Raw genomic sequence first — 15,167 nt, 5'->3', positions numbered from 1 at the left:
ATGTCTCTGAAGCAGAGACTATCCAGGTGGATTCATGGACTAAACTCTGATCATTACTAGTGTGTGTGTTCCACTTGTTTATTTCATGTACCAGCTTCTAAATCTGAGTCTGACTCGCAATTTACACTGCAAAATATAATGACCCGAAGAGTTTAATTTGATTTGTGTCTGCTGATTAGAGAGAGGAGAGAGAGCACTGGCCTCAATAAAGCTGTCATTAATGAGAAAATAAAACGTTATTTTTCCAGCGGTTACATTCACAGGTATAGACATGCATGTGATTTAAAGTGTGTCTCCTTTCCACAGGCCAGAGTCACACCATTCAGTACACCCCCAACTGATTTAATATGGCTGAAGCTGGTGGACCTTTTGAAATGAATATCGGGGTGGGATAGACTACCACCATCATCGTGGCCCTGTGGTGTCCATAAAACATAGGCTGAAATAGAGCCAGTGGTGATGAAGGCCTTTTCATTGTTGATGTCTTTCCAGACCTTTCACCTGTCTCCCTGCACTGCAGTGTCTGCTTAACAGCTGATCGTTGTGGGTCACGTCACACATCACTTTAGCTGTCCACTGTTGGTCATGAATGCCTCCACCATTCCTGATGTTGCACTTCTGCCTTAAACCCTTCTGGATTCACCCAGATTTGGGACACATCCTCAAACCTGGATGAATATTTCTGATGGATAATTCAGGTTGGCCCTAGGCAAAGTCAGGCTCACTCCTTTATTCAAACTTCTGTGATGGTATGAAATTCAGCCTTGACAAAAAGTTGTTCAACACATGTATATTCACTCCGGCTTCGAGGAGACTCTCTGTCTACCTGTTTAGAGTCTGTTCCAGCTACATAACATTCCAGCTTTTCTTATTTCTCTGGGTCCACTCACTGTGAGAGCAGCACCGTGGGATATAAGTGATGTGTGGTTGCCCCACAACCGTACTCAGAGGTTCTAAAGGTCTTTCCCAAAATAGTTGCAGCAAAGGAGAATTTGTTCTTTCATCAAAGGCATCAACGCCTGAGCCAGTCAAAAGCCATTGTTAGGGAACTACGTTGGTGACGTTAAAAGAGTCACAGGAGATTGCGACAGTTCTCGTCATTGTTATTTAATCCCTGCTCCTGAAGACTTAATTACAATATATTAATTCTTCTTTATCAAGGCCGCGCTCGCTAACGTCATTCATGGTCTATGTCTCTCAACCAAAGCTCGCTTTACCCTCTTCCTGTCACTATTTTGCAGTGTAATTTTCGAGTCAGACTCGATTTGAAGCTGGTACATGAAAATAAACAAATCAGAACACCTACCCAGGTAGAGTATCAGTTCAGGTCATGAATTAAACTTGATAGTCTCAGTTTCAGAGGCATTTCAGGCCGACTGTGGGGGGTTTGTCCGATCTGACCCTCTGATTGGCAGCTGCAGATGCGTCATGCTGCGTTTTTTTTTTTTTTTTTTTGTTAGTTCTGTGTCCTGTGTGATGCAGCCTAACACTTACTATACGTTCGGCAACGTTATCCAGCCTTTTCCCACCGAGAGCACAAATCAGCGTGGCACGAAAACTGAACCGTTTGTCAGCAGTGTATCATGTTAGGTCTTCCGCCATGCTGCCATAGATTGTGGTGTGCCGTGCAATAATTCCACCCTGTTATGCACGTGGCCCCATTTTTCTACACCTTGTGCTATGTCTTTGGGAACCTTGGTTACTCTGCTCTCCCCTTGAAGACTCAATCCTCGGAGTTCATCTGTTTTCTTTATTCCATGAATATGATTGTGCCTTGTGTTGAGTTTTTGCAACCCTGCTCCTGCTTCCATCCCTCACATGTGTGAATGACACACAGCTCATCCGCGGCTGGAACGAGAGATGGCCAAAAGGATGTAACAATATGTAGTGGGGAACAGATCCTCTGATGATCCGGTTTCCATTTCATTAGAAGCAAACGCCTCGAGGCTCGGTCCCACCGTTCTGCATTTCGCTGATTTCAATCTGGCTGTGGTGGATGGGGGTAAGCAATAACTCCCACACAAATCAAATTCCTGTGGATGAGTGACGTCCGTCAACTGCCGTGAGCTTTCCAACACTGTCATCATGGTGTGTGAGCAGGTGAAATATCCCTGCTTTAATCACAGTGTGCTGCAGCGAGGCGTTTTGATCTAGGAGGTGTCTGCACGGTCTGGACACTGCTCTCAAGGAATTGCCTTACTGACGGCCCGGCTAAACTTTTCACCGAACAAATGTCCCCACACGGGAAAGGGAAGTTTTGTGACCAAGCTGTTCACAGAGATGATCTTTTCTTTTACCGTCTGCCTTTCATTGAGCGGTGTCGTGGTTCACTTGTATGTTGTTGGATTAAACGCGTTACCATGCTCTTTAAACTGCCTTCACTGTATTGAGCTCCCTATATGGGAGGTAATCCTCCCTGCGATCTGTGTGATTTCATTCCCCCAGTATTTGTTGAGTTAGGACAAGGCCCTCTGTGATTGTTGTTGCTTTGGTGAGGCCAAAAACAATCCCGGCTTACTCGAGTGTTGGGCCCGGGGGTGGTTGCGTTTTGGCCAGTTTGCCCTCACACACTCTCTGGCACTGCCCGCGTCTTAATACATGCTACATGTTGTGCTGAAGTCTCTCCGACCACCTTGCTGCTGTTGGACTTGTTTACCCTGGTGACTGAGCTCGCCTGCTGTCGGAGATTACAGGGCTGGACGGGGGCCACGTACCGCTTCAATTCTATCTCGTACCTTAATCGGGCTCTTTGGGTGAATACGGTCGGCTTTGTGTGGTTGTGTTTTGTATGTCTTTGTTGGTTTTAGAACACCCACCCGTGGCTTTTGCCTGCAAAAGGTAACCTTTTGAAGTTCTTTTCTGGAGCTTCCCTTAGTTGTGTGGATGTATTCTATATGGTTTAATATTCCATATGGTTCCTCCTTTGGCACTCGCAAAGCTCATGTATAGAAGTTCGCATAATTACGATGAGCAGTGGAGGTGGTGGGTGTGGTGACCCTCTGAAAATCTACCCTTATTACATGGCTCCTTCCTCCCGCGCTTCTGAGTTACACTAGGTCATCGTGACTCCTTCTTTCCATCCAAATTGAATTTCAGAAAATACCTTTTATTTTCTTCCTCTTACAAAAGCCCCTTGTCTTTTGATGGCGTTTTCCTAATCGTGGTCTTCATTCGTGACGGCCGAGCCGACGTTAATTGCCCTACTTTCAACCATTGGAAACCTCTGTGAGTAGTGCTGTTTGGTACTGTATCTTAATACAAGTTTCTATTTCATCTTCTATAGGCCAGTGTTTTGCAGTCAAATATTCCAGCAGAAGTAATCAGTCACCAATGCTGTAGTAGGGACCAGGCTGTATGGCGGTAAGTGTTTAATCTCAGCTTTATCCACCTCTGAGTATTTAAAGTCACATTTTGTTTGCTTAACTGCACAATTAAGCTCGATTTAATTTGACAACGGGGCTTATAACTACCACTGTAATACCTCCCTTTACACCACCATGTCGAACACCTCTCGTTCTAGGCATGACCGTGTGCAGAGGGGTTTCCATAAGGCGGCCTGAAGACAGCAAGTTACAACTTTTACAAGCTTAAAACAAAAGCGAACTGCTTTGGTCATGTCACCGTCCTCGAGGGAAGCGAGCGTACATTCTACCCCAAGCACTACGCGGACCACGTCTTGCGCAGTCTATTTACATTTCCTTGGAGTGCAGCGCACTTTTTATCCACGCAACCCACAAAACCTGTTTTTTTTTTTTTTTTGCTTTTAGTGACCTCCGTAGTTTTTCCTTCCATGCTAGAAAGGAAAAGGTCTGGCGAGGGGGTTGCAATTAGCAACTACACTGCTAGATGCCACTAAATTCTACACACTGTTCCTTTAAGAACCTCGGCCTGAAATTATGATGTTTAAAAAAGAACATCACACTTGAAACTATTTAATTTTGTTATATGAAAATCAGCAGATTAAATTAATCATGGATAAGAGTGATGTGTTTTCACTGATTTATAACAAAGGTCAAGACACTCAAAGCATTAGCTATGGTTTATTGGGGTGTCTTCTGGGTGTCTGCTTAGATTAGTGCATATAAGTCTTTAAAGGTTACTGCTTTTAACAGTGTGTAAAATGAAATTTGAATCCATGGTTTGACTTTTGCAGCTTGTCCTTATCTTTGTGCTATGCACATCTCACTTCATAAGAAAATAGGAAAGGTAAGCTATGTTAGAAAATACCTTAAATACAGTCTTAAGCATATGAGGTACTGTTCGCGTACACATACCAGAAAAAAACAGTGATCTTTACAAAAGGGTATAAGACTAACCTTAAATGATACACCATTATTCAGGAATTAGAACTACATCATTTGATTCCCAAATAATGCACAGTAAACAGGGGGAGGGGATGGAAAAATTGGACACCTATACAGCCTATCAAAGCTAACCTTAACAAGTGTTGTATCTTTAATAAGAAGAAAGCCTCATATTTATACTAGTTTAATGCATTTGATTTTTCTGTCAAAACTACTGTGGATCCTTCTGTAGTGTTAAAATTTTAGATGCAACAGACTCAGGCATTCATTTGGCTAAGTAACAGACACCACTGGGAATGCAAGCCATATCAAAATCCAACTAATTGGAATAAATTACACTTAACCTAAAATGAAAATCAAAATTATAATATGCCCTGATAAAACACACAGGTCCTTATATAAACAAAAAAATGAACTAGTTAATGTGTGTTATTGACGTTACCAAATTATATTATGGTAAAACAAGATCATTAAACATGCCTGAACTGGAATCTGTTTTTAAAATGTACTAAAGCCTCCTTGACTCACAGTGGGAGAGGAAAGGGCAGTAGAAATGAGCCTCTGAGAGCCTGAAAATATCCCCGGTCAAAGGAGAACAAAGAATTTAGGTTAAACACTTAATGGCTGTAAGGGTATGCAAATTTGAGGTAATCAGCAGGATATGGAGTGGATTATCATCTTAGAAGTATGGCCTTGTCAGATCATAAAGAATATCATTAGAGGCAATGTTAGCTCAGAATCCAAGAGGCTCTCATCCAAATTGAGTTTCCATCATTTCTTAATGTCAAAAACAGATAATTTTGTGAGTCTTCTTCTTGTTCAAACAAGTAAGATGAAGTCCAGTTGTACTGCTTGTGAAGTTTCCTCTTATATTCCCTAAATGTATTGCAAAAGGCACCCACTATGGTGGTATATATATATATATATACACACACTATGAATATTCATTCAACCTGTACATGCTGCTTATACTGTATATATCCTCATACTGTACACTTACTTCTTCTGGTTAGATGCTGAACTACATTTTGTTCTTGAAGTACTTGTTACGCTGCGCAATGACAATAAAGTTGAATCTAAACTAATCTAATCAGTCTTCAAAAAGAAGTTGTCTTCCAAAGCTTTGAAAGGTACATGGTTGCACCTAAACCGATGCTGAATGGTCACATTAGTCTTTCGTGTTCAGATTCCAGACCGTTATTTCTGGACTATTTCTGGACTTTCCCAGCAGATAAGAAATACCAGACTTTTCTTGGTCCTGGGTACAAACTGTAACGTACACGGTACATTCACTGCAAGACAACTTCCTGCTAAACTTTTCACTCTGCCACACTCGTGTCACTGTCTGCTGCTCGATGCATTGCCTTTTCACCATGGTATCATGTCATATATATTTCTATCTCCATGTACAAATAAATGAAATGAAAATGATAAAATCAAGAGAGATTTAGCTGCTGTCACTGGGTCAGTTGGCTGAAAATGCTGCCCTTGATGATTGATTTATTAAAAATGTATATTTGGTGTGGTTCATAATCAGGATCTTCAGCTCCACAAAGGTCAATCCCACTTCACTCTTTTCCAAATGTCACACTCTTTGTGATAAACAGCATTGTCCCGCTCACACACCATCACAAATTCAGCCACGTAGCAGCCCCTTAAACACAACACTCCAGCTTTAAGAAGGTCAGTGGAGCTTGATAAAGTGCAGTTTGGGCTGGAAGCCCCGTCTGCGATCAAGACCGAGCTGGAGCCCGGCTTGTTTTGTTTTGGGTCTCTGGTCTTGATATAATTTGTGTTGGCAGCTCCAGGTCACGGCTTATACCGAGTACATTTTGCAGCTATCAAGCAATAACATTGCACCCACAGAAAGTCCATGTCATCCGAGTCATCCAGGTGGGAAGAGGTCAGGACAAATGAAAATAATCCTGGACTCCTGTGAGTCAGTTACACATCAACAAGTTGAATTTTATGAATTAGAACCATTATTCTTAAATTGAATGATCAAATCATCATTTTAGTTTGGGTTTATCGGCTGACATTTTCTCTTCTGCACTCGATGTCACACTTGTTGCATGTCACGTCAGTGTTATACCAGGCCAGAAGTTTCATCAGTGCTATGAGTCATTCTCATATCAGTGTTCGATCTGTGGCTTGTTGCAAGGTGGCGATGATAAAAGAGCAGATCACAGCGACACTGTGATCGTATATCAAGGCAGCTGGCATCTACTGCTGTCTGTGTCTGATCTGTGAGAGAGAGGGACAGTGTGTGTGTGTGCACTGCTCATGTTTGTGTGTTCATACCAGGGCCAGCTCTTGGCATAGGCCATATAGGTGGTCGCCTAGAGCGCCATCTGCTTGAGGGGCGCCGCCAGTCACCCTTGGCCTCGAGGGGAAAATAATAAAAAAAATAATACATGGATTAAAGTTCTCCATCACTACGACGGATTTCCGTCATTCAGACTTCACAGAGGCGACTTATGAGATCAACATAGATGGGAAGAGACAAAAAAGTGTTGGCTGATGGCTGATTTTTATTGGCAGATTGTCACACTCTACAGCCAATGGTATTGTTTACAGTGTGCACGCCTGACCAATGACAGTATAATAACCCACACAGGGCGGGATCTAAACACAGAGTGGCGTTAAAGTTTAGCTGCTTAGCTAGCATGGACCTGATCGCAGATGGGGCTGTAGCGATACGCTAATCTCACAATATGATACGATACACGATATTCAGCCAACTATATGATTCAATGCGATTTGATATGATTCGATACTTTGACTGGACAGAGTGTACAGCTTGCAAATGCTGGACAAAATTAATCAGATTTTTGTCATATCACACCTCTTCACAATAGTGAAGAGTTTTTGAATTAAAATATTATTTTTCAATCCCTTTGTCAGACATACATATGTAGTTTTTCAACCAAATATGTGAAGAACAATACAATAATGCCCTTTCAATAAAAAAGGTCCCATACATTTTTGCCTTATTTTCCTCAGACATGCCACTTAGCAAAGCGGAGACCCTCCAGAAAGTTGAGGGGAAGCTGTCATTCAATAGAAATAGTATTTCTGAAGTTATTCTGTCACTCTGCTCTGTGTGCTCCCTGACCCCTGCACTCTGTTCTACAGACACAGCTCTCTCTCTCTGTCGTCCTCCCCCACAAGACCCCAGAATCCTTTGATTGGCTAGAATATGTCATGGATACCGTCCACTGATTGGTTGAAAAAGAAACTAGTCTGCTTAGTATGTGTGTCCATTCGTCGACTGCGTATGAAATCTGCCGAACATCAATTTTTCGATTGGTCTTTTACGGGGTGGCGTAGAACAACAAGGAAGAGTCGGACAGACACAAACATCTCCGTCTTCAGCAGAATCTCAGGAAAACAGTGAAACAAACCACATCTCTCCATCATAAACCGTTTCGGAGATATTCACAGATATGTAAAACTTTAGACTTTTTGGGCGGATCCGCCCAGTCCGTCCCCAGAGGGTTAAACCGAAGTGGTGAACATAAATCCAGCACCTTCATGCTTAAACGCAGAAGTGCTCCACTTCTGCTTTTAAGCATGAAGGTGCTGGATTTATATTCGCCATTCTCTTGAGTCTTCTCACTCAGACTGTGCAAACAGGAAGAGGAAGACGTCGGCGTCTGTGTAAAAAGAGATGGCTAACTTGCTAGAAATGCTCTACAGCGACACTAGCAGCTGGCTGACCTGATCGCTCTTCCTGTAAAGCCAACGGGGGAAATGGGCAGCGAGCAGAGTGCGAGGCAGAACACAGGGGTATGTATCGATAGTTGCAGCTGAAAAATCGATACTTTCTGGGGAAACTAAATATCGATGTATATCACAGGATCTTAGTCACTGTTACAATTGACTGTACAAAATCCTGAATGTATCCTGATTGTACCTTAATGCTGAAATCTTGTATTTTAACATAAGTGTATGTGACAAATGTAAAGCCTCAGAGCTTCTTTGATCACCATCACACTGACAAGGCTGCCAAAGTTAAATGAAAAGAGGCTCACTTTAAACAATATTATTAATAACAATAATGGGGGTTAGGGAGTAATCTTGCCTAGGGCACCAAATTGGGTAGAGCCGGCCCTGGTTCATACACATTATATGTGGTCAAACATGCTTCAAGGCTGGAAAGTGTGAAAGGTTTGTTTGTGTTGTATGCATGTTTCCATATAATATATTTTTGGGATTTGATATCATTCAATGCCTCTAGTCTTTGTTTTCTGTGTGAGCAGGCCATGAATTAGAAACATTTGGAAATGTTTGTGTGTGACCTCTGAAGGAATGCTGACTCTGTAAACATTTGTAATTATCTGGGAAACTCTGGGCTCTCCAGCTCGGCTGATAAGTTATTAGCTTAGGTGTCAACCTTGATAATGCAGGTCTAACGAGCTATTAGCTGAAATTAGGCTAGTTTATAATGTGTCGTATATGGCATGTGCATATAAAAACTGAATCAGCTTGTGGATCAGTGCATACTAAGAACAAATATTTGTTGCTGTTTCTCATTAAGTGGGCGTTCAGACAGGGACAGGCAAACTGGACGCCGGCTGCGTTTTTCAATTCATTTCAGTGAAGGGTTGTGTGTTTCTGCACCGGCAGCCCGTAACGCAGGCATTGCTGCAAAAAACTTTGCCGGTGTCCGGGAGAGAAGTTGAGCCAGATTCAACTTTTGGGAAAACAGAGCCCCACGTCACACTCCGCAAGCCAGTCAGACACTCAGATCGGTCAAACCTCCACAGACAGCCTGAGATGTCTCTGAAGCAGAGACTATCCAGGTGGATTCATGGACTAAACTCTGATCATCTACCTGTGTGTGTGTTCTCACTTTGTTTATTTCATGTACCAGCTTCTAAATCTGAGTCTGACTCGCAATTTACACCGCAAAATATAATGACACGAAGAAGTTTAATTTGATTTGTGTCTGATGATTAGAGAGAGAGAGAGAGCACTGGCCTCAATAAAGCTGTCATTAATCAGAGAAATAAAACGTTATTGTTTCACAGCGGTTACATTCAGCAGGTATAGACATGCATGTGATTTAAAGTGTGTCTCCTTCTCACAGGCCAGAGTTCAACCATTCAGTACACCCCAAACTGATTTAATATGCTGAAGCTGGTGGACCTTTTGAAATGAATATCGGGGGGTGGGATAGACTACCACCATCATCGTGGCCCTGTGGTGTCCATAAAACATAGGCTGAACTAGAGCCAGTGGTGATGTAAGGCCTTTTCATTGTTGATGTCTTCCAGACCTTTCACCTGTCTCCCTGCACTGCAGTGTCTGCTTAACAGCTGATCGTTGTGGGTCACGTCACACATCACTTTAGCTGTCACTGTTGGTCATGAATGCTCCACCATTCCTGATGTTGCACTTCTGCCTTAAACCCTTCTAGGATTTCACCCAGATTTGGACACATCCTCAAACCTGGATGAATATTTCTGATGGATAATTCAGGTTGGCCATAGGCAAAGTCAGCTCACTCATTTTATTCAAACTTCTGTGATGGTATGAATAATTCAAGCCTTGACAAAAAGTTGTTCACACACTGTATATTCACTCCGGCTTCGAGGAGACTCTCTGTCTACCTGTTTAGAGTCTGTTCCAGCTACATAACATTCCAGCATTTCTTATTTCTCTGGGTCCCACTCACTGTGAGAGCAGCACAGTGGGAATAATAAGTGATGTTGTGGTTGCCCACAACAGTACTCAAGAGATTCTAAAGGCTTTTCACAAAAATAGTTGGCAGCAAAGGAGAATTTGTATCTTTCATCAAAGGCATCAACGCCTGAGCCAGTCAAAGCCATTGTTAGAGGAACTAAAGTTGGTGACGTTAAAAGATGTCCCACAGAGAGATGGCGACAGTTTCAGTCATTGTTATTAATCCCTGCTCCTGAAGACTAAATTACAATATATTAAATTTCTCTCTTTATCAAGGCCGACGCTCGCTCACGTTCATTCATGTCTATGTCTCTCAACCAAAGCTCGCTTTTACCCTCTTCCTGTCACTATTTTGCAGTGTAATTTTCGAGTCAGACTCCGATTTAGAAGCTGGTACATGAAATAAACAAAGTCAGAACACCTACACAGGTAGAGTATCAGAGTTCAGTTCATGAATTAAACTGGATAGTCTCAGTTTCAGAGGCATTTCAGGCCGACTGTGGGGGGTTTGTCCGATCTGACCCTCTGATTGGCAGCTGCAGAGTGACGTCATGCTGCGTTTTTTTTTTTTTTTTTTGTTAAGTTCTGTGTCCTGTGTGAATGCAGCCTAACACTTACTAATACGTTCGGCAAACGTTATCCAGCCTTTTCCCACCGAGAGCACAAACTCAGCGTGGCACGAAAACTGAACAGTTGTGTTACAGCATTGTGTATCATGTTAAGGTCTTCAGCCGAATGCTGCCATAGATTTGTGGATGTGCCGTGCAATAATTCCACCATGTTATGCAACGTGGCCCCATTTTTCTACCATTTTGTGCTATTGTCTTTGAAGGAACTTGGTTATACATGCTCTACCCTTGAAGACTCAATCCTCAGGAGATTCATCTGTTTTCTTTATTACCATGAAATATAGAAATTGTGCAATTGTGTTGAGTTTTGCAACCCTAGCTCCTGATACCTCCCTCACAGTGTGTGAATGAACACAGCTCATAACCCGAGGCTGGAACGAGAGATGGCCAAAAGAGATGTAACAATATGTAGTGGGAGAACAGAATCCTCTGATGAATCCGGTTTCCAATTTCATTAAGAAGCAAAACGCCTCGAGGCTCGGTCCCACAGTTCTGCATTTCTGCTGATTAAATCTGGCTGTGGATGGATGTGGGGTAAAGCAAATAACTCCCAAATCCAAATCAAATTCACTGTGGATGAAGTGACGTGCAGTCACATGCCTGTGAGCCTTTCCAACACTGTCATCATGTGTGTGTGGAGCAGGTGAAAATATCCCCTGCTTTAATACAGTGTGTCTGCAGCGAGGCGTTTGATCTAGGAGAGTGTCTGCACGGTCTGGACACTGCTCTCAGGGAATTGCCTCTACTGAAAGAGCCCGACTAACTTTTACACCGAACAAATGTCACCAAACAGGGAAAAGGAAAGTTTTGTGACAAAGCCTGTTCACAGAGAAATGATCTTTTCTCTTTACAGTCTTGCCTTTCATTGAGAGGTGTCTGTGGTTCACTTGTATGTTGAATTTTGGATTAAAGCGTTACATGAACTTTTAACTGCCTTCATACTGTATTGAGCTCCATATATGGAAGGATAATCCTCCCCTGCAGGATCTGTGGTGATCTATCTACACAAGTATTTGTTTGAGTTAGGACAAGGCCCTCTGTGATTGGTTGTTGCTTTGGTGAGGCCAAAACAATCCCGGCTTACTCGAATGTGTTGAGAGCACAGAGGGGTGGTTGCTTTTGGCCAAGTTTTGACCTCACTAACTCTCCTGGACTCGGCCCGCGTCTTAAAATAACATGCTACATGTTGTGCTGAAGTCTCTCAGACATACCTTGCTGCTGTTGGACTTGTTTACCATGGTGAACCTGAGCTCTGCCTGCTGTCGGAGATTACAGGGCTGGACGAGGGCCACGTACACGCTTCAATACTATCTCGTACATTAATCTGGAGCTCTTTGGGATGAAGTACGGTCGGCTTTTGGAGGTGGGTGGTTTGTATGCTTATTTGTTGGATTTTAGAACAGACACCAGCTGCGTGGCTTTGCCTGCAAAAGGTAACATTTTAGAAAGTGTCTTTTCTGGAGCTTCCCTTTAGTTGTGTGGATGTATTCTATATGGTTTAAATATTCAATATGGTTCCTAATTTGCAACTCGACAAAGCTCAGTGGAATATAGAAGTCTCATAAATTACAGATGAGCTAGATGGAGGTGGTGGGTGTGGTGCCTCTCTGCAAATCTACACTTATTAATGGCTCTTCCTTCCTCCGCTGTTCTGAATGTTAAACTAGGTCATCGTGACTCACTTCTTTCCATCCAAATGTGAAATTTAGAAATACTTTTTATTTCTTCCTCTTACAAAAAGACCCCTTGTCTTTTTGATGGCGTTTTCTAATCTTGTCTTAATTCAGTGACGGACCGAGCCGACTTTATTGCCTCTAATTTCAACCATTGGGAACCTCTTGTGAAGTAGTGCTGTCTGTACATTGATATATTAATCAAGTTTCTATTTCATATTCTATAGGCCAGTGTTTGTCAAGTCAGAAATAATTAAGCAGTAATCAGGTCACCAATAGCTGTAGTAGGACAGGCTGTATGGCGTGTAAGTGTTTATCTCAGCTTTATCACTATCATGATGTATTTAAAGTCACATTTGTAGTTGCATTAAACTGCACAATTAAGCTCGATTAATATTTGACAAAGGGCTTTAACTACCACTGTAGATACCTACCTTTTAACACCACCATGTCGAACACCTCTCTGTTTACAGTGATGACCGTGTGCAGAGGGGTTTCAATAAGGACGACTGAGAAGCACTGTTCAACTTTTTACAAGCTAAATACAAAGCTAAATGATTTGTCAATTGTCAACGATCCTCGAGGGAAAGAGCGTACATTCTACACCCAAGCATCTAAAGCTGACACAGATCTTGCAGTCTAATTTACATTTAGTCAGTGAGCTGACACTTTTATTCAAAGCAACTCACAAAACATGTTAGTGCATGTTAGGACACGTTAGTGCAGCAATAAGTACTGTGACAGTTGTAGAGGGGGTAGATTTTTCATGTCCAGTTGTTGGTAGACCTCTCTGAAGAGCTGGAGGTCTTCAGGAGGTTTTTGAAGGTAGAGGCCAACTCTGGTAGGAACTCATAGGACGTTCCACCAACGGGGAACAACAGACGAGAAGAGTCTGGATTGCCCTGAACATACGCTGGCAAAGCCAGGTGGAGCGCAACAGTTATGAGGTCAGTGTTGCCACAGTTACCTTAAAAAGGTAATCTGATTACTCCTTTAAAAAGTAACTTAGTTACTTTACTGATTACTTGATTTTAAAAGTAACTAAGTTACATTACAAGTTACTTTATTAGTTACATTCAGCAGCTGCCGACAACATCCCCCCACACACTGCCCATGTCTCTCTGCTTTGCAGTTTGGCTGTGTCGTGCTGCGACTCCACAGACTTTCTTCAGATTTGACGTAGTGTTTTTAAAGCTACATAACTCTTTGTCACCAGCACAGTGTACCACGAACCCTAATATTGTCATCTTTAGCAGAACTGGAGACATAAGAGATTTTTTTTGGGCCTTTTTTAGCTTTATTTGACAGAGACAGCTGAAGAGTGACAGGAACATGGGGAGAGAGAGAGAGATGGGGACTGACATGCAGGAAACAGCCACAGGTCGGATTCAAACCCTGGACTGAGCCTTTGTACGTGAGGTGGATGCTCGACCAACTGAGCTGGACAACTGAGGTAACATGATCAGAGGAGGTTCACTAATCTTTTTAGATCACGTAGTCACATCATTGTTCGTGACTTCTAAGGCTCTTACAACTCTGGTAAGGATGTTGATGTCATGGTGTGTATGGCTGAGAGGAGCAGCAGTTCAGTTTTTGAGAGGTTCAGCTGGAGATAGTGAACTCTCATCCATGTGCCGTGTACTTCATGAATGTCTGAGAGGTATTCAATTCCGGTTATGTGTATAAGCTCCATAGCTAGTCCATAACTGGTAACACATGGCTTCCATTCCCTCTTGAGTCTGATGGAAAGTTCTGTGAATCCTTCAAATGAGTTTTAAATACAGTTTGTTCTTCTAGGTTTCAAACAAAAGCCCATCTTCATGAATGTTGTCATTTTCAGCCCATTTCTATCAGTGATGGTGTAAATAAGAGAAGCAGCTCTCTGTGTAATGCATTAGGCTTAGCTTGGTGTACTTAATAACCTGTAAGTGTAATTCCAGTGGGAGACAAATTGGACTAATTAGAGCTCCCTCAAAGATGTGAGAGACTTTGATTTTGAAATTAGTGTCAAGCTCAGTAGACCAGGTAGGCTCTGACCATGAGTGATTCATCCTTGAAGTGATGCTTCCTTCATTCTGCATGTATAATGAGAGCTAATGAGATCTGATTGAATTTGAGAACAGAGTGGTGACAGTGCAGCTGCAACAACAACAGCTGGACCTCGCAGCGTTTGTCACAGCGTTCCGAGGTGGTCGAAGCATTATGCAACGTTCGCAATGAAAATGCATCCCAGCATTCACCAGCTCATGACTCGTAAACAAACATCCACCGCCTGACCTCGCCTGACACAGCAAGACTCTTTTCCCTAAATAATCCTGTTGGTACTGCTCAAATTAAATCTGCACACTCACCCCATTTTCCAGTCACCCAGCTGAGTGAGGGCACATCTCAGATTACCTGTTCAACTGTGTAGACCATCCTGTTAGTCACTGTGTCACACACACACACACACACGACAACAAAACACAGGAACAACACACACACACACACACCCCCGCACCCACACACACACACTGTGATCTCATTAGCAGTATCGGTGCATGCTGAATCTCTGTAAAAGTAACTCCCCCCTCCGGTGTAAGTGCATGTTGTTCAGTGCGTGACATGATCTGGATCACATGAATATTGAAATGGCAAGAAAACAAACACTCTCATTCCATCAGACCCTGGCCTGCACCCAGGCCCATACCACAGCTATATCAGGCTGGCAGGCTGGGGAGGGGGGTTTCGTGAGGGGTGAGAGACGAGCGTGACGGGGTCTGTCTGAGAATGGCGTGAAAGACAGCATGTAGCACTTTGAGGAAAGAAGGAATGGAAGACGTAAGGAGCAAGTGTGTGGATTTTTGGGTCTTGAGCCGACTTGTTGCTTGTGA

The sequence above is a fragment of the Larimichthys crocea genome, chromosome XVI, assembly GCF_000972845.2.
Source record: "Larimichthys crocea isolate SSNF chromosome XVI, L_crocea_2.0, whole genome shotgun sequence".
Lineage (NCBI taxonomy): Eukaryota > Metazoa > Chordata > Actinopteri > Sciaenidae > Larimichthys > Larimichthys crocea.
The sequence above is the reverse complement of the archived record's forward strand: the minus strand, read 5'-3'. Positions refer to the sequence as shown.